Below are 27,765 nucleotides of genomic sequence, written 5' to 3' on the forward strand. Positions count from 1 at the left end.
TAGATTCATCATTTTAAACCAAATGTTTCTGCTTGAGGTTTTATGCCAATTTTTCTGACTTCATAATTGCATACTAGTTTATATGAAACAAAAGCAAATAAGTGAATGACATAGTTTAACAGAAATGAGACCATCAGGTTGTTATATTTATCATAATATTCTTCATCAAGACAGTTTTCTGCCATAAGGATTGCTAAATTTTCTTGCCTATTTATCAAAACAAAAAACCATGTACCAGATTCAGGTTTGAATTTACTGGTACTGCAGTAAGGATAGATCAGATCCCATAAATTTGAAGGTTTAACTGATATGGCAAATATTACACTTTTGCTTAGGAAAGATGACAAAAAAAAGTGAAGCAAAGAGTAAGCAGAGTGAAAACAAATCCAGAAACACTGAAAAATAAAAATAAACAGGATGTGTGGGAAATATAGACAAAAATAATAAAAATAAATATGCATGTGTCACTGAGTCATTGAGGGTTAAGCAACTAGCAGACTAAATTACACAAATCCAACTTTTAAAGATACATTAGAAAAGTATATAAATGGTCAACAAAACTATGTCAGATACTGATTATATTTGTCAGCTTTTATTTAAATCTTGTTATAGATTAACAATATAACCAGGTTAGTTTGTAGATGCTAAACTTTGGTTCCTGTCTATTACAATATTTTATGAATTGAGTGATAAAAAGGTAATATTAACATTTGGATGAAATGCGGTGTAATAATATAATTATCTTTATTTTCCTTTGAAGTTTGCAATAAACTACCTATGAACTGCTTAAATGAATTACCTTATGCTAATCAATTCAACTACTTAAATGTATAGGCGTAGGAAATGGAATTGACTGAATTGACTTCAAAGCCACAATGTATATTACATATTCTTCATCCGGTGAATTACTGCTGTGTTGACTACAGTCAAGAGGCTATCACAGCCTTAAAGAGATCCATATAAGATTTCTGGGGCTCCACCCTCTTTTCTCAGATCTATTTAAACTTGATGGTGAGTCACCAGACTGATATCTCCAGCTCAGTCTGAATTACTTATGAGAAGTAGCAGAAAGAATTTGAACTAACAAACAAACCCTAAACAGGAACTGCTTATTGAATTACAGCCTCTGACATTGATTCTGGAAGAACTTCCTACAGATCAGCAGCTAATCATCTCTGCTATGAAATTGACCTAAGAACATTAGTCACATCTGTATGTATATTTAACCACAATAACTCCTTCTTTTCTTTTAATAAATCTTAGTTTAGTTCATAAGAATAGCCTGTCACCATGCATTTGGGTTAGATTTGAAATATTCATTTATTTGGTGGCTCAAGTGACCAGTCCATTTTAATTGGTAGAAATGTATACACAGTGAATAAGATTTGAAATAATCCTTACTATATTTGACATGGCTGACTGTGGAGTCCAGAACGGGGTTGCTTTAAGGAACTGTATTTTTGGATTTTGGGTAACCAGAAAGGTACTGAAGAAACTGTTATGTTGCTGGCTTGGTGAATCTAATTATTAGAATAGCCACTAGTTTGGAGGACGGTCCGATCCATTCTTTGCCCCTGATTAAGCAATCTCACTGTGGACCCTCCTGCAACCATAGTCACATTAGAACGTCATATGGGATATCTATCTATAGTGTACCTGTTGTGCTAGCTTAGCTTCCAACTTTACTAAAAACTGTCATAGGACATTAAAGAGCTATAGAAATCACACTAAGAAGCTATAGAATTGAACAAAGACCTTTCTATATGTCTTTTCAGTCATTTAATTCTACAGCAGAAATATTCTCAATTAAAGTAATAGGACTTTCCTATAAGGGGAGATGGGATATATTCCTAAAATAAAGCAAAGCATCTCTTTGGACAAAAAGTGTGTGATTTTCTTTTCTTTTATAAAGACTAGCTGTTTTTGTTCTTTTTGGTAAGGATAGGGCCAACTTTTGAAGCCAGAATTAACTTTACAATACTAGGAACTGACAGAACTTTTATCCCTCTGCATGACTGAGACCTATGAAAATATTATTTTTGTGGTTCCTTTTTCAGAGTGCCTATGGCAGCAAAACACAAATGAGAAAGTCTGAAAAGGAAAGTCTGCAAGCTTTTTGGCAAGAATATTTTTCCCAGAATTTTGTTAAGCTGTAAAAAGCATGGTTACTTTAAACAGGAAAAACATGGTTAAAAAGTGCCTAGTGAAAAGATCTGATTGGGAATTTTTGGGTGAAACATTTTCCCTCATTCTATTCATAGGAAAGAATTGTTTTTGAAAACAAAAATCAGATAAAAAATGAAAAAAAATGTGCTGTCCTATTTCATCATTTTCAAAGGGAAAAATTCCAGTTTCCCAATTCAAAACAACATTTTGCTTTGGAATATGAAATGCTTACAGTAAAAAAAAAGTAGTATGAAATGAAACAAAACATTTTCCAGTTATTTAGTCAAAGCAATCTGACTGATCTGAATCGATCATTGTTGCAGCCTTGCAAAAAATTTGAGATTTCATTTTTTTGTCCTGATTAGAGGTTAGAAATTTCCAATATGTCCAGTTTCTTTCCAGAGACATAGACTAAGAGTATAAAATGTAGAATAGGAGAATCATGAGACCATCTCTTCCCCACCCCAACCACACACTATGCTGAAAGCAACAAGAATTTCTGGGTAGACAAAGACTTGAACTAAGAAGACCAGTCCCAGGCGGAGAAGGAAAGTCATTCTGTGTATTAAAGAATGGTGACTTCCTTGCAACATCCAGAGAGCAAAGCTCTTTGTTTCAGTTCTTGCTTAGCTTACCATTTTAAGGTTAGAATGTTTACTTTTTATTTTCTAATAGTAACATTTATAATCACTTAAAATAATTCTGTAGGTAATATACTTATTTTCATATTTTATCCTTACTAGTGAGTTTGTCTAAAGTGCTTGGAAAGTTTATTGTTGTTTCCTTGTGTGATGTTCATGAGTGACTAGAACAGTGTTTCTTAAACTTTTTAAGACCGAGGAACACCAAACAATATTTTTTCATGAGGAACAGCAAGGATTTTTTTGTCGGGGGGGAAAGTAATTGAGAAAAAAAAGGCGCCTTCCCTTTTAAGGGCAGCCATTTTGAACTCTGTTGTTCTCAGCGGCACACCTCTGACTGCCTTGCAGCACACCAGTGTTCCCCAGAACACAGTTTAAGAAACACTGGACTAGAAGGTCATTGATGTTACTCAGTTGGGTGTGTCTCAGCCTGTTGATGGCTGTTTAAGTGCAATCCCTTTCAGAGGCTAGTAGGTTAACAATAGCATCAGTATGAGAGACAATCCAGGCAGGTGGGTTTGGATGTGGCTTTCCCATTGTCCAGGATGAATCCTGGGGATCTCATCACAGCATTAAATTGTATTTACATTGATAATAAGTGGGGTTTTCATTCAAGCAAAGCTATCTCCCTTTTGAGCTAATGTGTTTGAGATTGTCTAGACAAAACCAGTAAGAATTTGGATTTGGGGGTATAGAAAGAAAAAGACGGAAGAATTAAAAATGGCATTGTAAATCAGTATAAAGACATGATGGTCAAGTGGCCATGGGAAGAAGGGAGTAGAAAATGATTATATGGTAATATGGGATGATCTACTTTAGAAAGACCCAGTTGGAGATATTCAGATGCTGATGTCAAAGACATAACTAGCAATGAGAGACTGGACAGAGAGGGAGAAATAAGGCATAAAGTAGCGATCATTTGAGGAGCTTGATGCAGACAGAAGCAGAAAATTCTTTAAATGGAAGCAGAGAGAATGGAGAAGAAAAAAGTTGCTACTTGATACTGTCAATTATGCTTTTGAAGAAATTGCCAAGAAGAAGCAGAACAGTAGGTTGGGGAGAAGCAGAACAGTAGATTAGAAAAAACTAAATTTCAAAGGGGTTCAGAGATGAAGGAGGAGAAAAGTCAGAAGACATTGGAAATGCAAGAGGCAATACAAAAATGGAGGGAAGACAGAACAGACTTAAAATAAAGTTAGTGTAGTAATGATACATTGGCCAAAGGCAGTCAGCAGTGTGGCGGCAAGAGGTTAAAGCATCTCAATATCAAAAAAAGATAAGTAAATAGTGTAACTTGAAAGACACTCTTTTGTAGAGGGATCCCTCTCCTGACATGTTGCTACTCTGCTGGAAATCCTCTCATATAGAAAAGTGTGCTCAGAGAAATCATTTAATATCCAACTTTTTCTTTTAATCAGAATAAGTTATTTTATTCTGAAAGGATTTTATTAATTTAATGTTGGAAAATTAAGCTGTTGTGTTTTTGTTTTGTTTTTAGAAAAAATAGTTCTCACTGAGAAGTGCGACCAATAGTAAAATTGAGAAGACTAAAAGTCAGATTATAAGTCCTGCTATGACTGTTTTCTACTGCCCTACAGATGCAAAGAATCACTGAAACCAGATTCCTCTGTCCCTTTAAGGAATCCCTCTACAAATAGCACATACATGGGTTCTATGAATTCCTTATAGTATCTCCTCAGTCATCTGATCCACTTCCCCGCAAAAGTGTAAGGTAATATCTGAAGAATGAGAGTGTGTGGCCAGAGCTCCACTGATCCTGATCTTCCAGAACAGCTCCTTTGGACCAAGAGCAGCTTCTCTAAGTTACAGAAATCGAGAAATGCTCCAACTTATGAAAGGGCCTCTGTCTACATCGATCTCACACAATTTTCCAGACGTACAAATATGGTTTAATGCTTCTTCTCTTGCCCCAGACCACATCTTGTACCCAGCATATAGCACTGGACTCCAGAATTTGATCCTGGCTGCTGCCGGTCCTACCTGGCAGAAAAGGGTTACAAATGGTTTGAGTCCTTCCTGGAGGAAAGCACCCAAAAAGTAGTGATGACCTCTAGATCTCTTCCTTGCGGAATCTCTGAAGGATCAATTCTCTTTCTGGTCCTTTTCAACATCTACATGCAATTAATGGGTGAAATACTGTGAAATGTTGTGATAGCATGGAGTAAAGTGCCATCTAAATACAGATGACTCAGAGCTCTACCCATCCTTCAACACATTCAGTCACACAACCAAGATGGCCTAATGCTTAAACTAAATCAACACATGGATGAAGAACAACTGTTTAAAACAGAATTTAAGCAAGAGAGATGATGCTATTGGACAGAGGCAAGGGTGTCCTTGGCTGCTGGCCAAGAGGCACATGTGGAGGAGGAGGAAGGGAGCAGGGAGAAGCTCTGACATGGGCAGGAGAGGGCTTCTGAGAGGAGGAACCAGAGAGAAACCGTCAGAGGTCGTCAGAGCTAATGTCGGCCATACTAACACTCATGGCTGCATAGGGACAACCAAAAATTTGTTGCCCCAAATTTTTGGGTGCTCTAAGCACCTACATATTTCGCATAGGCCTAGGGAAGGTCCTGGACAGAGGAAAGCATTTTGAAGAGTTTGCATCTGCAGAGCAGTTTTTTTCCGGTGTAAAGTATTCACCCCAGCTGGTCCACTAAGTCTATGGTTTAGGAGTGGTCTTACGTTCCTCACTAACACTAAACTTTTGAAAGGCAATGCCCCAGCCAGAGTACTACATTCTATTATTGCTGATTAGCCAGGATACTTCAGATAATTACCTTGCCTGAGTCATTCACACCTTCTTATTAGGGATACTGTTTAAACAGAATACAGTTCCACCATAATGTAATTTCAAACTGCTTCAAAAGTATCAGGGAATGAACACAGCAGAGTGTATAGGCATACAAGAATTTAAGGGAGAGTAGTTAGAAAGCAAAAGTTAATTGAAGAGATAACACTCGTACAAAAACCTGATAGATGATTTAATCTTTGATGAAACCAACAACATGCTGTAGAAATGTAGCACTGGTTTTGTTTGGATAGGTACACATTTATTGGTACTTTATGGAATTTAACTTTTTCTAATGACAATATGTCCAGGTGCTGAAATGCAGATAAATACTCAGAAAGACACTATTTTAAGCATTTTTTCTTTTGAAATATTTGTAAGTCTTCAGTATTATGGCAAGCTGATCCTAGTATTTCAAAATGTAAAGGAAGCATAGATACCTATCCTTGCCTCTTCTGCTTTGATACAGGCCCACAACCCTAATATTTCCTCTGCCGTCTGTAGAAGTATGTTCTCAAATTATGCAGAAACCAGATGAAGTAATAATTTCTCTAAATCAGACTGGACTTTGTTTAATTTGGACAAAAACGGTATTTTGGGTCAGTCAATATCAAGACTAGCAAGATGATCTGAATGGTGACTTATTGGTCATGTAAATGGTGTTCTGTAGAACTGAAAAGTGTTTTACCTGTAAAACCTGGAAAACTGGATGATAAAACTTAAAGTCTTAAAATCAGTCAATCTTTAAAAGTCCCCCAAACTATGCTTCTGACAGTTCTATTATACTTTCTGTACAATGTTTAAACTGGTCCATGAAAACTAAAGGAAAAACAAGAACCAAGTATTTATAATCATGCTCTGTTTGAGCTTGGAATCCTGTCTCTTGTTCTTTTCATTACATTTCCAAATAAGGGTATGTCTACACTAGAAAGTTAGTTCGAACTAACGGACGTTAGTTCGAACTAACTTTCCTATGCGCTACACTAGCGCTTCGCTAGTTCGAATTTGAATCGAACTAGCGGAGCGCTTAGTTCGAACTAGGTAAACCTCATTTTACGAGGACTAACGCCTAGTTCGAACTAGCTAGTTCGAACTAAGGGCTGTGTAGCCCTTTAGTTCGAACTAGTGGGAGGCTAGCCCTCCCCAGGTTTCCCTGGTGGCCACTCTGGCCAACACCAGGGAAACTCTATGCCCCCCTCCCGGCCCCGGACCCCTTAAAGGGGCACGGGCTGGCTACGGTGCCCGTGCCAGGTGCAAGCCTGCCAGCACCCAGCTAGCAGACCCTGCACCTGGCACGGCACAGAGCCACCCACCCGATGCCCCCCAGCCCACCCCCTCTTGCCGGGACCAGGCTGGCGGCTCCCGGGAGCTTGCCCTGGACCGCAAGAGGCGGGCACCTTCCTGGGCTAGTGCGGACATCGTGGACCTCGTCCACGATCTCCGCACTAGGCACAGGAAAGTGGCCGTCTAGGGCAGGAGAGCTGCCAGCCTGGCCACCCAGGACCAGGTGTGCATGAAAATCAAGGGGGTCCACTGAGACCCCCGACACTGAGCCCTGAGCTTACAATGGCCGTCCTGGGTCAGACCAAAGGTCCATCTAGCCCAGTAGCCTGTCTGCCCACAGCGGCCAACCCTAGGGACCCTGGAGGGGATGGACCGAAGACAATGACCAAGCCATTTGTCTCGTGCCATCCCTCTCCAGCCTTCCACAAACTTTGGGCAGGGACACCACTCCTACCCCCTGGCTAATAGGACTCCATGGACCCAACCTCCATGACTTGATCTCACTTCCCTTTAAACTCTGTTCTAGTTGTAGCCTTCACAGCCTCCTGCAGCAAGGAGTTCCACAGGTTGACTATTTGCTTTGTCAAGAACAACTTTCTCTTACTAGTTTCAAGCCTGCTACCCATTCCTTTCCTTTGGTGTCCTCTAGTCCTTCTTTATGGGAACTCAGGAAGAACTTTTCTGAATGCACCCTCTCCACCCAACCCCTGCTTTTAGAGACCTCTATCCTGTCCCCCCTCTGTCTCCTCTTTTCTAAGCTGAACAGTCCCAGTCTCTGTAGCCTCTCTTCATCTGGGACCTGTTCCCAACCCCTGATCATGTTAGTTGCCCTCCCCTCTCCCAGCCTTTCTCTTCCCCTCTCCCACCTCCTTTTCCCAGTCTCCCCCAGTTTTTTTCAATAAAGACAGAGTCAATGTTGGAAGAAACGTTATCTTTATTTTGTACATCAATAAGAAGGGGGGCTAGGGAAGGGCAAGTGGAAGGAGGTGAGGGAGGAATGGGGTACGAGCCCCCGATGGGGAGGACTGGGCTGGCTCTGCGGGCTTCTGGGGGTGGAAGCTCTCCTGCAGCCCCCCAATTACTCCCTCTCCCCAGATGGCAGCCTGCGGCAAGTGCAGCCGGGCTGATGGCCGAGTGGTGTGATGTGCCCAGTGTGGGCACTCAGGGCACTCCAAGCCAGAACTTCTTTGCAAGCGGGGCACCCCTTAGAACTGTGTGTCCGGGGTGGGGGTCGGGACCCTTTAAGCGCAGCCCTCGGCTAGCCTGAGACAGTATCTCCATGCTCTAAGTCCTCCTTTTATGCCCTGCCGGCACTGCTTCCGGCCATCATTAAGCCCTGTTCAGAGTCCACTCAATGTGGACTTGCTAGTTCGAACTAGCAAAACGCTAGTTCGAACTAGTTTTTAGTTCTAGATGCGTTAGTTCGAACTAGCTTAGTTCGAATTAACTAATTCGAACTAAGTTAGTTCGAACTAGCGCTGTAGTGTAGACGTACCCTAAAATATCAGCAGTCAGCTATTACTTGATGTTTACTTCAAAAGGAAATGACTAAGATAACCTAATGCAAGACTCCATTTTCAACCTGTTGTCTTGATTTTTGCACAAGCTAGCTAAACATGGCTTGGATTAAGGACATATATGAAAAGCAAGATCTGAAGATGTAGATAGGTTAGACTGTTAAAACTGATTTTATATAATGCACAGAAACACTTCCACCCTCAGAATTATTATATAATTATATAAATCAAGTTGTGACTGGCCCCAACACAGATATGAACAAGAGGGTTCACAGAGAGCCACTCCCACTCTATTAGGCTTCTGCACAAAGGCCAGCTACTCAATGGATAAAAACAATTGTTCCCTTCTAGCCCTTCCCTAGGCCTCTGCAGGCCTAAGTAATTGAAAAAGTTACAGTGAGGCACAGTCCCGTACTTTACACCAGCCAGCAGTGACTGTAGAGTGCAGAATAGCCCAAGCCCAAACCCACAATCATCCTTGGGTTATGCAGCTAATGTGTTCATGTGTGTTGCTCAGGATTAGCTCAGACTGAATACGACCGAATTCCTGTTTGGGATAATGTTTGCAGTGTTGCTGATTCAATTCGTCTGAATTTAGCAAGATGACAATCCAGCATCCAATGCTCTCTATGCTATTCGGCTGTGTCTAGACTGGCAAGTTTTTCCGCAAAATCATCTAATTTTGTGGAAAAACTTGCCAGCTGTCTAGACTGGCCGCTTGAATTTCCGGAAAAGCACTGACGATCTCATGTAAGATCGTCAGTGCTTTTCCGGAAATACTATACTGCTCCCATTTGGGCAAAAGTCTTTTTCCGAAAGACTTTTGCGCAAAAGGGCCAGTGTAAACAGCACAGTAGTGTTTTCCGCAAAAAAGCCCAGTTTTTTTTTTGCGGAAAAGCATCCTGCCAATCTAGACTTGCTTTTTTGAAAATGCTTTTAACAGAAAACTTTTCCGTTAAAATCATGCCAGTGTAGACATAGCCTTAATGTGTAGCTTCCACAGTGAAGTCTTTATGTAGTTGGATTACATAGACATGAAAGAGGAGCATATTTTCATGGAGAGATTATATGATGTAGCCAGACAGAACCGACCCTCCTATCCTCCCCCACCCCGACATCCTTGGGAAAGAGAAATCCTTGAGAGCGAAACTCTGTCTTCAAAGGCTCCAGGGCCTCCAGAGGTGCTGGAATAACAATGGCCGTTGATGCTAGACAGGAACCAGATAACAGCGACAATTGGTCCAGCAGGCGGTCAGGGGCCTTGGGCTACCTTTGTCTGGTACCAGTATTGATATGCCTACACACCGTCCCAGAAGAGGAATCTGCTGCCCCATCAGAAAAAGGATGTCTGGCTCTAATGATTTAGTTACCTCCACCTCACGGGTGCAAATTGAGCTTTGGACCCCCTGGGGGAATGGGCATCACAAAGACGTTCCAACTTAATTGGCATTATAATGACAAGAGAAGCGTCTGTGTGACCACAGGAGTATAAAGTGGGGCCCTGTGCCCCACGCTAATTGGAGATCCACCCATATACCTTCTGGTCAGGTGGTCTTGGAATCCCGAGATTTTAAGGACGCCTTCATCTCATCTGACTGCTTCCCATTGGGATTGAGAGAAACGCTGCCTTTGCTGGAGTAAAGATCGCAGGGGTGAGAATATACCCGCTAGGTGTCTGTTTTTGTGTGCATTTAATAAGAGCTCAGAGAACCAAAGGGTTTCATGGTACCTGTAAGTGACTTTTTATTGTAATTTCTGTCTTGTCCTTTTGCAGTGGCTGTGTTATCTGTAACACAGCAGCAACATTTAACAGCTAAGCTTGCCTTGTAACAATAAAATAGTAACTGTTTAAGCTTTAACCTGACTCCTCCTGTTGCTGTAACAGAACCAGAAACAATTAAAAGAATCATAGCCAGTCAGGGGTAAACGCAGTAAGAGCTGAGCGTTGGGTCATGCCGCCTCCATGGGGCAGACTCTTGGGGCGCCCGTCAGCCTCCCTGGCTGCCAGCTGCAAAGGGACTCTGTCCTAGCAGTCGAAGACTAGGGTGTGTGATAGGGCTCACAGGCCACTCACTACCCCAGCCACCAGCTAACATATGGCTGTACATATTAATACATGTATATGGAGAAATGGATGGCATTAGGACACAGAGCCCTTTGATGTTCGTGTCAGTTTCAGTTTACCACCTAATAACCAACAGATGGCTGTTTTGCAGCTTTCATGAATTTATTTTAGTGGCCTCTCTCCTAAAAGACGGCTCAAGCTCAAAAACATTTCAGATGCAATTGGAGCCTCTCTGGACAATCTCAGCAGAGAAAAATTGAGAATTAATAGGTTCAATTCCACAAGGCACTAAGCTGTGATCTGGCTATGTAACATGGCTGCAATTGGTTAAATACTATCTGGTTTCATGACTCCCATGATTTTGTGCTGTAAGTTCTCAATCTGTTTTATTCTGAGTACAGAAAGAATGCACTTCAGTCCTCAATAGGTTTAGCATATACTCTCAAACAGATGAATAATGACCCTTAGCCAGTTAAAATGCAAATTAGGCTGAAAAGTTTTGCCTACTTAGGATTGGCCAAAAGTAGTCCCTAATCATTATAATACAATATCAGACTTTCAAGGGTGTAGAAGAGTAATAAAGATGTTAACTCAAGATGTTTCAACCTACCCAAGTCATTGCATTGCAAAGTGGCACAGTCATGAATCATTTTTCAAAAGGAAAAAAATATGAACAGATATTGGCCATCCTTGAAATTTATGTCAGAAATCTTGGACTCCGGTAGGCAGTGGATCATTTTCTAGCAGCAGTCTCCAAAAAAGTGTGGGTGGTACAACACAAAGGTATCTATGCTGCAATAAAAAATCTGTGGCACCAAGTCTTAGAGCCCAGGTCAACTGTCTTAGGCTTGCAAGTCTTAAAATAGCATTGCAGACATTCATGCTTGGGCCAGAGCTTGGGCTTCAAGAGCCAACTCCCTCTTAGGAGTCTGTGAGTCACACCTACACTGCCATTTTAAAGCCACACTGCCATTTTAGCTCATGTCAGATGACCTAAGCCAGCTGTGGCCATGCCATGGGTCTTTTATTGCTGGGTGGGTTGACAGCTAGAAGGGAGCATTGACTTTTAGATTTCAATAAGGCAAACTTTAGCAAACTTAGGGAGTCAGTACATAAGATTCCTTGGGAAGCAAGCCTAAAGGGAAAAAACATTACAAGAGAGTTTACAGTTTATCAAGGGCACAAGAGTAAACTATTCCACTGCACAGGAAAGATAAGAAGTATGGCAAGAGTCTACCCTGGTTTAACCAGGAGATCTTCCATTATCTGAATATCAAAAAATTGAGTCCTACGAAAAAAGTGAAAACTAGGTCAAATTACAAAAGATGAATATAATCAATCACCACACGTATGTGGAGATAAACTTTGAAAGGCCAAGTCACAAAGCAAGAATAAGCTAGCCAGTGACAGAAAGGGTAAAAAGAAAACATTCAACAAATATATTAGAATAAAAGGAAGATTAAAGGCCTCTTACAGGGGAGAGGGGGAAGGATGGAAATGGCAGATGTGCTAAATGACTTTGAAACAAATAAGTTTTCCCCAGAAAGTGAAGTAGTGCTTGAGTGTCTAACATAGTGAAAGCCAGTAAAAATGAGGCGGGATCTGTGGCTGGAATAGGGAGAGAACAAGTTAGAAATTACTCAGACAAGTTAGAGATCTTCAGGTCACCAGGGCCTGATTAAATACATCCTAGAATACTCATAGAGCTGACTGAGGATATATCTGAGCCATTAGCAATTATCTTCAAAAAGTCTTGGAAGGCAAGATTCATTCTAAAGGACTGTAAAAGGGCAAAGATGGTGCCAATATATAAAAAGAGAAATAAGCTCAACCCAAGGAATTATAGACCAGTCAGCTTAACTTTTTGCATTTGGAATGATAATGGAATAAATAAATGATTTGTAAATTCTTAGAAGATAAAGTGATAAGTATCATATAGAATGTATTTGTCAAGCACAAATCATGTCAAACTAGCCTAATAGGTTCCTTTTATGGAGTGACAAGTCCTGAGGGGTGTATCTAGACTACAGGGCTTTGCTGACAAAAGTGGCCTTTTGTCGGCAAAACTATACCTGTGGCTACACTACCGCCGCGTTCCGTCGACAGTAAGTCGACAGAACACGTCAATTTTGTCGACAGCGGTAAGCCTTCTTTTACAAGGAACAACACCTTTGTCGACAGAGATCTGTCAACAAAAGGTGTGTGTGGATACAGGGAGCCAGTTCTGTCAATAAAAAAGGCCTCCAGGAAGAAGCCCTGGTGGACTGTCTAGTTTTTACAGGTACAGCACCTCTGTGGTTCCTGGCCACAGCCTATTAAAGGCACAGGCACCCAGACAGGCCTTGCTGTCCGGCAGCTAGCCAGAGCACCCATGCCAGCCATGTCCCAGCCTCAGGGACAGAGATGTACACCCACTCAGGGGCACAAAAAGGCAGGCACCAGCCTAGTCAGGGATAGAAATCAAAAACCTTCTGGAGCTCTGGTCCCAGGAAGAAGCCCTGCAGGCCCTGCAAACACACCGCAGAATGTGGACATTTATGAGCACCTGGCCAGGGACTGGCCACCAAAGGGCATCACCTCTGCACCATATCACAAGTCAGGGCCAAGGCAAAGGAGCTGCGGCAGGGATATGCCAGGGCCCGACACCAGAACTCCTGCGCTGGGGCAGCCCCCGAGACCTGCCCTTACTCTGAGGAGTTGGAGCAGATCCTGTGCAGTGGGGAAGCCAAGACTCCACTGCGTGTGGTGGAGTCTGGGTTACCCCACCATTGTGGACTGACCCCTCCTGAGGGAGGAAGACCAGGTAGGAGAGGCAAGAGAGCTGCACCAGGAGGAGGAGAAGGAGGCAGCAGGGACCCAGATTCTAGAGGCCTCCCCGGTGTCCATGGACATCGGGGAGGGAACATCAGGTGATGGCTTTGAGTGGTCACCACACATGGGTGGGTTGGCAGTATGGGGGGGCCAGCTAGCCCCATTGCCACTGTGGGGCCCCTGTGAAGCTTTCAGGCCACTGCCTAACTCACACACGGTGTCACATGTAACATCCCTGAGTCTCCTGTCCAAAGAAGAGCCCCTGACAGCCACGACATGCCCTCAGGGACAGCAGGGGTGCACACGGACAGTGATTATTTCCTCGGGTATGTCTACACTACAAAGTTAATTCGAACTAACAGCCGTTATTTTGAATTAACTTTAATTGCGGCTATACATGCAAACCACTAGTTCGAATTTAAATCAAACTAGCGGAGCGCTTAATTCAAACTAGATAAACCTCATTCTACAAGGACTAACGCATAGTCCGAATTAAGTAGTTCAGATTAAGGGCTGTGTAGCCACTTAATTCAAACTAGTTGGAGGCTAGCCATTCCCAGCTTGCCCTGGTGGCCACTGTGGAACAAACCAGGGAAACTTTTCTGCCCCCCTCCCAGCCCCGGAGCCCTTAAAGTAGCACACTCTGGCTACAGTGCTCGTGCCAGTTGCAAGCCTGCCAGCACCCAGCCAGCAGACCCTGCACCTGGCACGGCATGAGCCAGCTTCCCGCTGCCACCCAGCCCTCCGCCTCTTCCCAGGACCAGGCTGGTGGCTCCCAGGAGCCTGCCCAGGGCCACAAGAGGCAGGCGCCCGCCAGGTCTAGTGCGGAGATCGTGGACCTCATCGAGGTTTGGGGGGAGGCCTCCAACGTCCACAACCTCCACACTAGGCACAGGAATGTGGTCGTCTAGGGCAGGATTGCTGCTAGTCTGGCCACCAAAGGCCACATGCGAACCCAGAAGCAGGTTTGCATGAAAATCAAGTTGGTCTAGTGAGACCCCCGACCCTGAGCTTAGAACAAAAGAACATAAGAATGGCCATACTAGGTCAGACCAAATGTCCATCTAGCCCAGTAGCCTGTCTGCTGACAGTGGCCAGCACCAGGTACCCTGGAGGACCAAAGACAATGACCAAGCGATTTGTCTCGTGCCATCCATCTCCAGCCTTCCATAAACAGAGGCCAGGGACACTGTTCCTACCCCCTGGCTAATAGCACTCCATGGACCCAATCTCCATGAATTTATCTAACTTCTCTTTAAACTCTGTTATAGTTCTAGCCTTCACAGCCTCCTGTGGCAAGGAGTTCCACAGGTTGACTATGTGCTGTGTGAAGAAGAACTTTTGCTTATTTGTTTTAAACCTGCTGTCCATTCATTTCATTTGGTGTCCTCTAGTCCTTATATTATGGGAACTAATGAAGAACTTTTCTTTATTCACCCTCTCCATACCACTCATGATTTTATAGACCTCTATCATATCCCCCCTTAGTCTCCTCTTTTCTAAGCTGAAAAGTCCCAGTCTCTTTATCCTCTCTTCATATGGGACCTGTTCCAAACCCCTAATCATTGTAGTTTCCCTTTTCTGAACCCTGTCCAAGGCTAAAATATCTCTTTTGAGATGAGGAGACCACATCTGTACACAGTACTGAAGATATGGCGTACCATAGTTTTATACTTACCCTCCTTCTTCTTCCTCTGGCTTCCCCCTTCCAGCTCCCTCCTCACAGGTTTCCCTCTCCCCTCTGCCACCCTCTCTCTTCCCCTCTCCCACCTACTTTTCCCAGTCTCCCCAGAGGTTAACCCCCCCCCCCCTCCCCAGTTTTGTTAAATAAAGAGCGTTTCTATTTTTGAACACACGTGTCCTTTATTTTTTTACATCAGGAAGGGGGGCTAGGGAGGGGTAAGTGGAAGGAGGTGAGGGAGGAACGGGGCACGAGCCCCCGATGGGGAGGACTGGGGTGGCTCTGTGGGCTCCTCGGGATGGAAGCTCTCCTGCAGGGCCTCCTGGATCCTGACAGCCCCCCGATTGACCCTTCCCCCTGGATGGCAGCCTGTGACAAGTGCAGCCGGGTTGATGGCCGAGTGCTGTCATGTGCCGAGTGTGGGCACTCAGGGCACTCCAAGACAGGACTGCCCCACCACCTGCCCCACCACCATCCAGGAGCTGTGGCACCTGCAGGCATTGGCGTGTGTACACAGATCTGTTGAGGGATCACATTGTGGCCCTGCAGGACCTCAGTAGGACCCTCCAGCAGAGGACAGAGGCAGAGGTCGAGTGGCGCACCAAGCTGCTAGACGAACTGGTCCAGCAGTGCACTATCATCTGTACGACAATGAGGCAGCTCTTTGCCTTGCCTTTGCCGTCACAGGCATCGCTCCTCCTGTATGCCAGTCCCCTACTCCTCCAGCTCCCCCAGCCCATCCAGTGCCCCCTTTCCCCCATAGCCCCAGCCTTCCTGCCTGCCAGCCCTGCCTGCTCTGGAGCCCTCACAGGCCCAACAGCTGCCCCCACCTCCTGCCCAGGCCAGGACTAGGTCTCGCTCCCCCCGATCCCAAGGCTGTGGCTATGCCAGGACACAGGAAGGTGGCAGGACCTTGTGATCAGGGAAGCAGCAGCCTACTTGAGCCCCCCTCCCCCGTCCAGGTTTTCAGTCCCCTACCACCCAAGGCAGGCCAGGCCAAACCCCCCATGGGGGAGGCCCTGGGGAGAGTCAGCGGGCTCCTTCTGAGAATCTCTCCCTCAGGGCCTCTCGGATTTGGACACCAGCCTGGTGAGCCTGGAGGATAGCAGATGTCCGTGGCTGCTGAAATGGCCTGTCCTCATCATCAGCATCTGTCCCCCACCCCGGCAGGAAGGCATCCCCTTTCCTCTCCACCAGGTTATGTAGGGCACAACATGCGGCCATCATCTCCAGGATGTTGCATTCACCCATCTCCAGCCATGTGAGGAGGGAACGGAACCTCCCTTTCAGCCTGCCAAAGGCGCGTTCCACCTGGTTGTGAGCCTGGCTAAGATGCGTGTTGAAAAGCTCCATGCTTGCATCCAGGTGGCTGGTGTAGGACTTCATGAGCCACGGCATCAGTGGGTAGGCCATGTCGGCCACTATGCACACCGGCATCTGCACATCCCTGAGTGCAAGGTGCCGCGGGGGGAAAAATGTTCCTGCCTGCAACCTGCGGTACAGATAGGAGTTCTGGAATATGCGGGCATCATGTGCCCACCCCGACCACCCAACACAAATGTCCATAAAGTGTCTCCGGTGGTCGACCAGGGCCTGCAGCACCATCTAATAGTAGCCCTTCCAGTTTATAAATTGGGCTGTTCAATGAGGCAGTGCGCGGATTGCGATGTGTGTCCCATTGAGGGCTCCTCTGCAGTTTGGGAATCCAAAGGTGGCAAACCTGGAAATGATGTTGTCCAGGTCCCCGAGATGGACGAGCCTCTTCAGCAACTCCGCATTGATGGCCCTCACCACCTGCAGCACGAGACAAACAGGCAGACAGAAACCAGGGAGTTACACAGGTTACCTAAGCGCTTGGGGGGGAGACCCCCCTCAACCCACCCCTCTCCTTGTCAGAACTCCTCCCTCCCCTGCATCAGTGCAGGAGTTGCCTCCAAGTGCCATTCCATCCCCCACTACCCTTTGCCCTTTCTCAACCCCCCCCCCCCACTCAGCAGGGCCTGTCCCCCAAAAGTGACTTACCTCCATCAAGACGGCCCCGATGGTAGACCTCCCCACGCCAAACTGGTGTCCCATGAAGCAGTAGCTGTTGGGGGTGGCCAGCTTCCACAGGGCAATTGTGACCTGCTTCTGCAGGGGGATGGCGGGCCACAGGTGGGTGTCCTGCTTCCACGGGGCAAGTGCGACCCGCTTCTGCAGGGGAATGGCGGGACACAGGTGGGTGTCCTGGTGTTCCAGAGCAGGGGCAAGCCAGACACACAGCTCCAGGAATGTGGACTTCTGCATCCAGAAGTTGTGGAGCCAGTGGTCGTCATCCCAGAGCTGCATAGCCAGTCACACCAGTCCGAACTCGTCGCGTGCCTCCAAATCTGCCTGTCCCCAAAAAAGTTTGCGGGCAAGGGCATAGCTCCTGCATCCCAGAGGAGGGTCTCCTCAGTGCGGTCCAGGTCCATATGGGGCAGGAGATTCATGACCGAGTCATGAAGATGCAGCAGAAGCTGCAGTATGGCAGCATGGGGCCATCGCCTACCCAGGGGCAGCTCAGGCTCCATGGCCAAATAAAAGGTGAAAAGCAGAAAAAAACCCAGAAAATAAAGTGATGTGGTTTCTGAGGAAGCAGGGCAACCAGAGCAAGAATTGCAGCAGCTTTGCTTTCCTTCTAGGAGGTAAGCAAGCCAGAAGCAGGAGCAGAGCAATGGCTGTCCAGGGGGATCCCTTTAAGCACGCGTCTCTGCAAAGGACATGCAGCAGCACCTGGAAATAAAGGCTGCCCCCATGCCCTGCCAGAAGCACTTCTGGGTGCCTTCTTTTTTCGACAGAGCATCCGGCAGTCTGGATGCTCTTTTTTGAAAAAGTGGATCAATTTTTCGATCCGCATAATGTAATCTAGATTCTCTTTTTTGACAGAGGCTTTGTCGACGGATACTGTCGACAAAGCCTCTGTTGAAAAATGTGTGCAGTCTAGCCGTAGCCATGCATAGGGGGAAGCAATAGATGGGGTATGTTGTGACTTTAATAAGGCTTATGATACTGTCTTGCATGACCATATCATAAACAAACTAGGAAAATAAAATCTGGATGGAGCTATTGTTGGGTGGATGCATAACTAGGTGGAAAACTGTTTCCACATAGTAGTTATTAGCCCTTCATATAGGGAACCATTGTTTCACACAGTGATCCATCAAGTGAGTTCCCATATGGATCGGTCCTGGTATGGTTCTGTTCAATATTCTTCATCAGTGATTTAGATCGGTGATTCTCTACCTCTCCAGACCACTCCATTGCTTTCATTAGTCTGATTTGTCTTGCATACCTCAGCACACTTGAATCCTCAAGTATCACCTAACTTAAAAAATACTTGCTTACAAAAAACAGACATAACAATACAAAAGTGTCACAGAAAACTTTTATTGAAAAAAGTGCATACTTATCATCTCAGTCTTACCATATAATTATAAAAAAATAAATCAGAATATAAAGATTGTATTCACATTTCAGTGTATAGCATACTATAAAATTTAGTTTATACTGACTTCCCTGGTGCTTTTTATGTAGCCTGTATAAAATTGGTCATATCTAGATGAGTTAATATATCCCATGGAAAACCTCTATGTACCCCAGGAATACATCTCTATCCCTGACTGATAAATAATGTGCAACCAAGTTGGGAAAGGGTGAAAATTCTGCAAAATATGATTAAACTGCAAAATGATTTGGACAAAGTGAAGAAATTATCTTGAGTAAATAGGATAAAGTTTTAGAAGGAGAAATACAAAATAACTCCACTAGGGTATGTCTACACTTGCAGCCTATTTCAGAATAGGGCTGCAAATGTAGGCATTCAGAATTGCAAATCAAGCCCGGGATTTAAATATCCTGCGCATGATTTGCATCTTCCCGGCTGGGTGCCATTTTTGAAATTTATAAGCCCGGAATAACTGTCCGCGTCTACCTGGTAAATAAAGCCCTAGTTCAAACTACCTGTTATTCCTCCTGCAGTGAGGTTTAATAGGTAGTTCGAAATAGGGCTTTATTTTGAACGCCCGTTTCACCGCCGCGTGTAGATGCGGGCAGTTATTCCGGGCTTGTAAATTTCCAAAATGGCGCCTGGCCAGGAAGATGCAAATCAAGCGTGGGATATTTAAATCCCGGACCAAATTTGCATATCTTATTTCGAAAGCCGCGGGCAGTCTAGACATGCCCTCAGTTGTACCCATATAAAATGTTCCATTCTACCAGGTCAAAATAAAATGTTTGAGATACAGGAATTCTGGAAAGAAAGTTTGTATTTACAGACTTTTTAGTGTCTGTAAATAAGATAGTAAAATTGCTTCACCAGATGTCTGGACAGTAAGCTGATTGGTGAAGTTAAAATGTATTTTTTTTTGGTCAGGTGTTTATGCTGGGGTATGTTATAATGAAAACATCCTTTGTCTCATTTAACCTGGATTCAATTGACTCCTCTATTTAGCAAATAATAAATTTACTACGTTTTTGTAGGGCATTAAGTAACTTACCTGACTCGATTTTAAACAAAACAAATAATAAAAAATAATAGAAAAGCAAAAGGAATCATAAAATCACAAAACTGGAAGGGATTTCAAGAGGTGCTCTATCACTGACAGGTGCTCTTAAATATGTCCAGTGATAGAGATTCTACAACCTCCCTAGGCTATTTATTCCAGTGCTTAACCACCCTGATAGTTAGGAAGTTTTTCCTACTGTCCAATGTAAACCTGCCTTTAAGTCCATTGTTCCTTGTCCTGTTCTGAGAGGCCAAGGAAAACAATTTTTCTCCCTCCTCCTTCTAACACCATTTTAGAGACATGAAAACTGCTATCATGTCCCTCTCAGTCTTCTCTTTTCTAACCTAAGCATGCCCAGTTCTTTCAGTCTTCTCTCATGGATCTTTAATCGTTCTTGTTGCTCTTCTCTGGACCTTCTCCAATTTTTCCACATCTTTCTTGAAATGTGGTGCCCAGAACTGGACGGAAAAGGAGTTGACTGCTTAGTGATTGATTTGTCAAAAGAGGAGATGCTGAGTTGGCAAGAACCAAAAGCTTATAGAAATTCTTTTGGCACAGCCTAGAAACATGCAATGAAAGAAGGAAAGAACAATAAACTCTATAGAGATTGAAACATATTGATACCTAAAGCTGTATTTAAAGGATATTATATTTTTAAACAACAACAACAAAAAAACCCCAAAAATCAGTGTTCTGGACTCAGACATTATTAAAATAATTCACACATACATCTAAAACAAACAATTCTTTAGTTTTAAGTATTCACATCTGACACCTAAAGGGATTATTTTTACATGAATATCAATTTTAATAAAGCTATTTGCTATTTTTAACCAGTGATTTGAAACAACCCACACAATATTAATTAGCTAAATTAATCAGCTAAGTGTTAACATAGCTCCTTTTATGTCAAAAAGACATACTTAAGGTAATAGAGAACAATTTTATCAGTTGTATTATGCTAGATGGAAATGATCTGCATAATTTAAACATAACAGTACGTAGCACTTCTCGCTGTTAATATTACAACAAGACTGTAGCCTATATTACTTATGTGTTTTCATTAAAGACTTATTATTCATGATTTATTATTCTGTTGCCTTGGGAAAAAGTTTACTACTGAATAAAGCATTACAGATTTGAAATTAATGAGTTATCCTGATAATGTTAGAGGGCTTCTTAATGATTAAGAAAACATTTTAATGGGAAGGAGTTACTAAAATAAAACACAGATATTCCATTATTTCAACATAAATTTGAAATAACGGATGCCTTATTTCGACTTCTGTAAACCTCATTCCACAAGGAATAGGGCGTGTGTGGATGGAGTTATTCCAAATTTGGTGGCCTCCAAGAAATCCCACAGGTACCCTTCTGGCCACTCCATCCACACTCCTCAGGACTCCATAGTTCCCATTCCCCTGAATCCCTTAAAGCTGCAGACCCAAGGGAAAGGGCTTGGCAGAAAGGTGGCTCTGACGGCCTCCAGCCACACCACAGCTAACACAGTGACTCAGCGGGCCACCATGGCAGACCCCTGAGCCGCCAGGAGCACTCCCCTGCTCCCAGGGAGCACTCTGATGGCACTCCCAGGAACCTGCCAGGTGCCACAAGAGACATGTGACAGTATTAGTGTGGTATTAGTGTGGTATGTCCTGTGGTTGTTGGTAAGAATCATCTTGAGGTTAGGTCCTCTCAGACAGAGGTTTATGATCACCTCAAGCAACTGGGGGTCATGTTCCTGAAGGGCCTAAAAGGCAGCCTGCAAAAACTGCTGTAGAAACACAACAGCACAACAGATAGGGGCCGTCATGTGCGCAGAGGCAGCTTCAGCTCCATAGCTGGGAGTGCTGTGGTGTCTAAAAACAGGGCAAGCAAAGCATGCAGTGAAAATGGTTTGCTTTTCTTCAGAGAGGTAGGCAAACAGGAGAAAAACTGGAGAAACGGCTATCCAGGGGGGTCCTTTTAAGCTCGTGTTTCAGATAGCCTCAGGCAGCAGCTGCAGGAAGTAACTGCTGACCTGATGCTCTGCCTGAACTGGTTCTGGGTGGCCTTAAATGCAAAGTAGCATCCAATCAGTGTGGATGCTCTATTTCAAAATAGCTAAGTGCTATTTCCATGCACTTCTTGTGTGTAGATGCGCTATTTCAAAATAAGCAATCGTGAAAAATAAATTCTGAAATAGTTTATTTCAAAATAAGCAAGCCGTGTAGACATACTCTGAGAGTATTTGGTGGACATTTAATAGGAACTTGGGAATTGTCACACTAGAAATAGTCTGATACCAGACGCTTGGAAAGATGAAATGGTCCTATAACACAGTCATGGCGTAATAGTCATTCTTTTTATGGCTCGGTGACCCAAACTATGCTTATTTCAATATACTTACTACTGAAGAAGTTGTGACAATGTTAAAATGTTCACATTTTATGTAGATAATGAATATTTTGGTCATGTATTTTTTCTTTTAAAATATTGTACACTTTTGCCAATATGACTATAGTAAATAGAACTGCTTTATAAAGTCTTCTTTTAAATGGAGTGTTTTGCTACTGCCAGTTTCTTTTAAAGAAATGTAAAATGTTTATTGAGGATATTGACAATTTTACATCATGGAGAGAAAAGTTTATCCTCCTGAAGACATTTGTAAGTGTTCAATAAATCATTTAATCTACTTTATTTTAACAATAATGCTTAAGCAACATGGGACTATGGTTAAGCCTTCTATTGACAAATAGTAAGCCCTCTCATTAAACTTAATCCATTGTACTGCAAATGTCACTCCCCCAAGCATTCCTTCAAATCAATATCTTTTACTCTCTGGTACCCTGTCAGATAAGATATAGTCTGCATATGTAGTATTGACTCTAATTCTACTTGGAAGATAATAGTGCTCATGTTGAACTCCTTGAAGTATCTTATTGTATAATGAAAATTCCCAAATGTGACTGAGTCAAAGTTATTTTGAAAAGCAAAATAATCATGGAAAATAGTGTTTTGTGAGATATTTCCCCTAAGTTACTTATCCCCAGATATATGTCACACAAATGCAAAGAAGTTCCTTTGTTGAGGTCTTTTTAGTTTGGCACTTAAGCTGAATTTTATTAGAGGCTATCATGATGAAGGAGATAGGGAGATAATATTTTTGTTAAGCATAGCAAAGTACTTCTTTGAGAAAGCAATAAAAATAAACTACACAGATTCTTGCTTCCATTTTCTTCTTAAAGAGCACTAATAATCTAATTGCTCTTTGGAAAAGGTTTGCAGCACACAGAATAGGAAAGATACTGTTGAGAGAAATATTACAATATTTTTGGAATAACTCTTTAATATGTAAACCATGATCTGGAATGTTTTCTTTCTTTAACTGTTAATAATTTAGTATAACAAAGGACATTATTTTAAACTATAACGGACTCAAATTAAATGGAAATAAAAATCTTAATGTTATTTAAATGTTCTAAAGAAAATGTATTAAAGTTTATGCATTTCACAGACCAATGTGATTACAGTGCACCATTTATTTAAAAAAATAAATAAATTCTTTTGAGATATGAGAAAGAGGGAAGTTACATAAATCAAAATTTGAAAAATGCAGAAGCCAATTGGTTCCATTCATGCTCATCTTGCATTCTTTGGACATGGAAATCAGCAGGAATTTTGGTAGCAGAAAGAGTGCACTCTGGATGACTACATTATGCAAGAAAAATCAGTATTGCAAACAGTACCAAGCATAGTGCTGATGCACATTATTAGATCCAGGGGAGGACTTCCACAGAAGTACTCAGGAATGTTTATTGTTATTATTTATACTGTGATAGCTACCCAGAGGCTCCCATGGAGATCACGGCACCCATTGAAGTAAGCATTGAAAAAACTGTGTTAAGAGAGAGCCTCTGTTCTTAAGAGCTGACCATTTATACAAGAGACAGATAAAGGATGGGAAAAATCAAAAGGCAGAGAGGTGAAGTAACTTCACACAACAGGTCAATGGCAAAGCCAGGATTAGAATCCAGGTCCCTTTACTTTTAGTCCAATGCCCCTACACACTCAACTACCCTACTTCTCTAGGAAGCACCATGCTCATGTTCCATCTTACCAGTGAGAGTCTAATCATATTTATTTTTCAAAGTTTAGGATCAGGGCAAATAAGGCTAATTTGGGGCTAATTAAGGAGTACTGGCATATAAGAACAGGTTGGTAGTCTAGGAAACTTCTTCAGCCTTCTCTGACCAGACAGTTCTTAGCTCTAATGAGCACCATGCACAGGAAATTGGTCGCATAGCCTCCTAAAGTGTTTCATACATTTAAGTTCAGCACTGTGTGTGTGGAGGGCAGGGGATGGAAGGCTTGAATCTGTACTGAAAATGAACTGGCCATAGAATGAGATGGAAGAAAGGCTGCAGCAGAAGGAATGAGCTGATTCAATATAATGTTCTCCCAGTTTCCATTTCCTTACCTTGTTGAGACAACAGGTTTGCAGATTACCTCTTCACCCTTCTGCTACCCCTACGCCCCCCATGAATGTGGGCAGGAGACCTGTGGGATTTAATCTATCAGGATACGTTCCATGAGTCATGTCAAAAGTTATCTGCACCACCATGTTTCTTGCTTGTGAATATTTCCTTCCCCAGTCCCATGACCAATATTACAATCCAGCTTCTGCCTTTATTTGTGCCAGTGCAGCTTCTGCAGTGTTCTGCCCATCTGTCTGCCCTCTGTTAGTCCATTCTCTGACATTACCAGCATTCCCTGCCCCCTCTCCCACATAACCCTTCACCCACATCTCTAAACGCAGACCCTGACACCACTAATTCTTCACCCAGAATCAAGTCATTCTCAGGTATTTCCTGGTTCATACTCATACCTCTCAAAGCTTCCCATCTAGTCATTGCCTGTTTATTTTCCCCATCTTTGATTCCTGAAATCAATTTTCTAGTCTCCAATCCATTCTCTAAGCTGTTCTCATCCTCTTCCACAAAAATTGAGAAAATATAGATGACGCCCCCTTGTTCCTCAAAAGTCAGTTTTAACAGACACTGAAGACAAAACGGAAGACCTGAAACAGGAGGAAAGAGATTCAAAAGGAACACTTGTCCAAAAGGAACACTTCACTTTGAGTCATTCAATGGCAGGAGAAGAGGAAGTCATAAGCTCTTTGATGAGGATAGGTAGAAAAAATAGCAAGATTTTTTAGGTCTCAAAGGACACTTACAGAGGCATTCCATCAGCCTAAAAGTGACAGTGACAGTGGTTAGTTGTCTGAGACCAAGACCACAGAAAAGTTCATTGTTAAGAATCAAGCCTTATGGGAATCATGACAAAAGGAAACCAGATTTCAGCATAACTATGACATTGATCCAGGAGAGTGGAAAGGTCTACTGTGTCAAAGGCTATACTTAAATCAAACAGACTGAGAATGTGCTTTTATCAGCAGAAGGGAAAAAGTTATGAACTATACAGAAAGGAGTGCCATGAATACCAGGGAAAAAGGACAAAGTTCTTATTACTAATGACTAGCAAGAGTGCTTCGCTAATGTGACCAGAAAAAGGAGAGAAACTTTCCTGAACACATTCCTAAGGGAAGGCTGAGAGAGAATTTGGGAATTAGAATTATCAATAGTAATGAAAGTTTTTTATGGTTTGTATATCAGAATGTTCTTATATTAGTGGGACTTTGCTTGCTTTACATGGCCATACGAATGACTAAAATGCAATTAAGTTGGTTGCTTTCCCCACCCAAGTATGAATAAAAAAGAAAAAAGACTATTGATTTGAAGATAGAAAATGTATTAAGGTTTATTCCAGCTATTTATTTTAGGTGCTCATATGGGGATACTATCTGAACATGCCACAATCTATTGTATTTATCCTTCCAATATCCCGGTGAGGCAGGGAAGTACTATTATTTTTTCCTATCTCACAGAAAGGGAAGTGAGACACAAAGAGGCTAAGAGAAAGGCCTACAGCAGAGCAAGGGCCTAACCTCTGGGCTCTTGAGTCACCTAGGCTAATGCTCCAACCATTGGACCATCTTTCTGCCTCATAAGGTGTCTGACCAAGTTTTAGAAAATATAATGTGAAGTTAACAAAGTCAATAGGCACAATAGGGCTGCCAATGTGGGGTAGGGAGACAGGCAAAAGCGGGAGCTGGTCTAGGACCTGGTGATTGAAAAGGACCCGGGGCTCCCGGACTACACTGATGCTATAGCAGGAGCAGCCAAAGCCCCGGGTGTTTAAATCACCACCAGAGCCTCAGGTGGTGCAGGAAGGGACTCCGTCCCTTCTGAAGGCCCATCTGTGCAGGGGCCTGGCAATTCTGTCAGCATCCCTATTTAGGTGTAAGCATTCAGAGTTTTAGGGTTAGTTCATTTTTCTCTCACTCATTTTTGACTTTTCAAAGACAAAAATAAACCAGGTTGCAATTCATAACCCATTTGATAATATATATCTTTCCAAAAAGTGTTTAGTTTTATGCCATATCAGTTATCACTACCATGACTCCCAGTTGCAAAAATGGGGCACAAAAGATCATTGAAAAAAACATTAAAATCAAATCAAGAAGTTACACTGAACAAAAACAAAATGGCAAAAGGATAATGAAGAATATAGATATATTAGTTCTAACTGAATTTAAAAAAAAACCTCAAGAAAGCCACTTCATTTTATTTAAAAAATGAATAATGCATTTGGTTCTGGGGTGAAGGCTTGTGAAAAATATTCAATAGTCAATAAACTGATTTTCAACTTTAGCCTCCCATGTTTACAGAGTCCTGTGGAGATAAGCAGATAATTCAGCAATGCAACAAATCCGTGAAAATATGTATCTCAATTCCAGTTCATCTGCATTCAAAACTGCACTCATTACTGAACTTACAGAATGTCCTTCATAATATATCAGACATTAATATTACCGTGTTTCTGTTGTATGTGATATTCCTGCTACATGTCCTTCCTGAAGTAGCTTAACTGTTTTGTAGGAATCCTAACTAATACTGATTTTCCTTAATATATACAGGCAATTAATTAACCTTGAATCTTATATTCCCATGGTATTTAACCCCACCCCTTTTTTCAGATTTAGGATGAAATCAAGGTGCCTATAAATTGAAGGCAAACTTTACTGCACTAAGACTTAATTAGGTATTAATAAGTGTAAAGTGGATCCAGTCAATAGCACTGAAAAAGGCCAGTTTTCATCACTCATTAATATATTCATAGCTCTAAAAATATTCGCTGACAGAACAGGCAACATTAATCTGTTTATACTTGATGTTCAGCGGGATAAGTGAAGAACCTTATCTTGCAGTTTGCAGGTAAAAAGTTCACCTCCCCCATCCCCAATCCCTATCCTTCACAGCATGAAGAGTTTTAAAAGTGAAGAGAGTGCATAAGATGAATGGTAATCACTACAAATCATGTATAAAAGTGGGGAGAATAGCAAATACTCAAAGGACTAAACAGTGTTCTTTCTGAATAAATATCTGATTACTATTTGCCGTGGTAGACCAGTTATATAAAATATGATTAGGTCTAATGCTTTATTGATATATTGTAGGCTAAGAGAAAGTTAATGGTATAGTTAGCCTGGGCCTCCCTGCCTTTCTTTTCTCATTTTCTAAGTTGAAGTGTAGCATAGCCTTTAGACAATATAGCAACTCCCTACTGAGCATGCATTAAACTGAACAGATGAATGGCAGATTTTAAAGCAGATTTGATAACCTAGACATGGTTGTGGGTTTCAAAGAGGCCACATCAGATAAAAAGAACTAGTGGACACTTGAGAGCTGACATTCGTCTAAAAAGAAAAGATGTTGAGAAATCAAATGGGCCACAGCGAATAGTCAAAAAAGATCAAGTAGTGTAAAAGTGTTTTCCATTTCACTGAAGAAACATGATATGTTTAGAGGAAACACACTCACTTGCTAAGACATATCTAGTATTTTTATAGCACTCCTTTTATACAGAAATAAATGTTCTATAGCTAATACAGTGGTCTAAAAAAATAATGACTTAATGATTCACCATAAAACTGTAGGCAGAAAGTAAGCTTCAAACCCTTAAAATAAAATTAGCGGACTTACCATTTCCTCAAATTATAAGCTAACACAATTTCTTTTATGTATGCATAGTAGGACAAGTTTTATCCTAGACCTAGAATTGATGGGAACTGCACAAGAAAGCATAGTAAATACTGTTGGTACTCAAATATAACACAGTGATTTGCATATTTTGGCTGGGCAGGAGGAATGGGTGTGTTTT

This window comes from Pelodiscus sinensis, chromosome 1 (genome assembly GCF_052426305.1).
Source record: "Pelodiscus sinensis isolate ZL-2025 chromosome 1, ASM5242630v1, whole genome shotgun sequence".
In the NCBI taxonomy this organism is placed as follows: Eukaryota; Metazoa; Chordata; order Testudines; family Trionychidae; genus Pelodiscus; species Pelodiscus sinensis.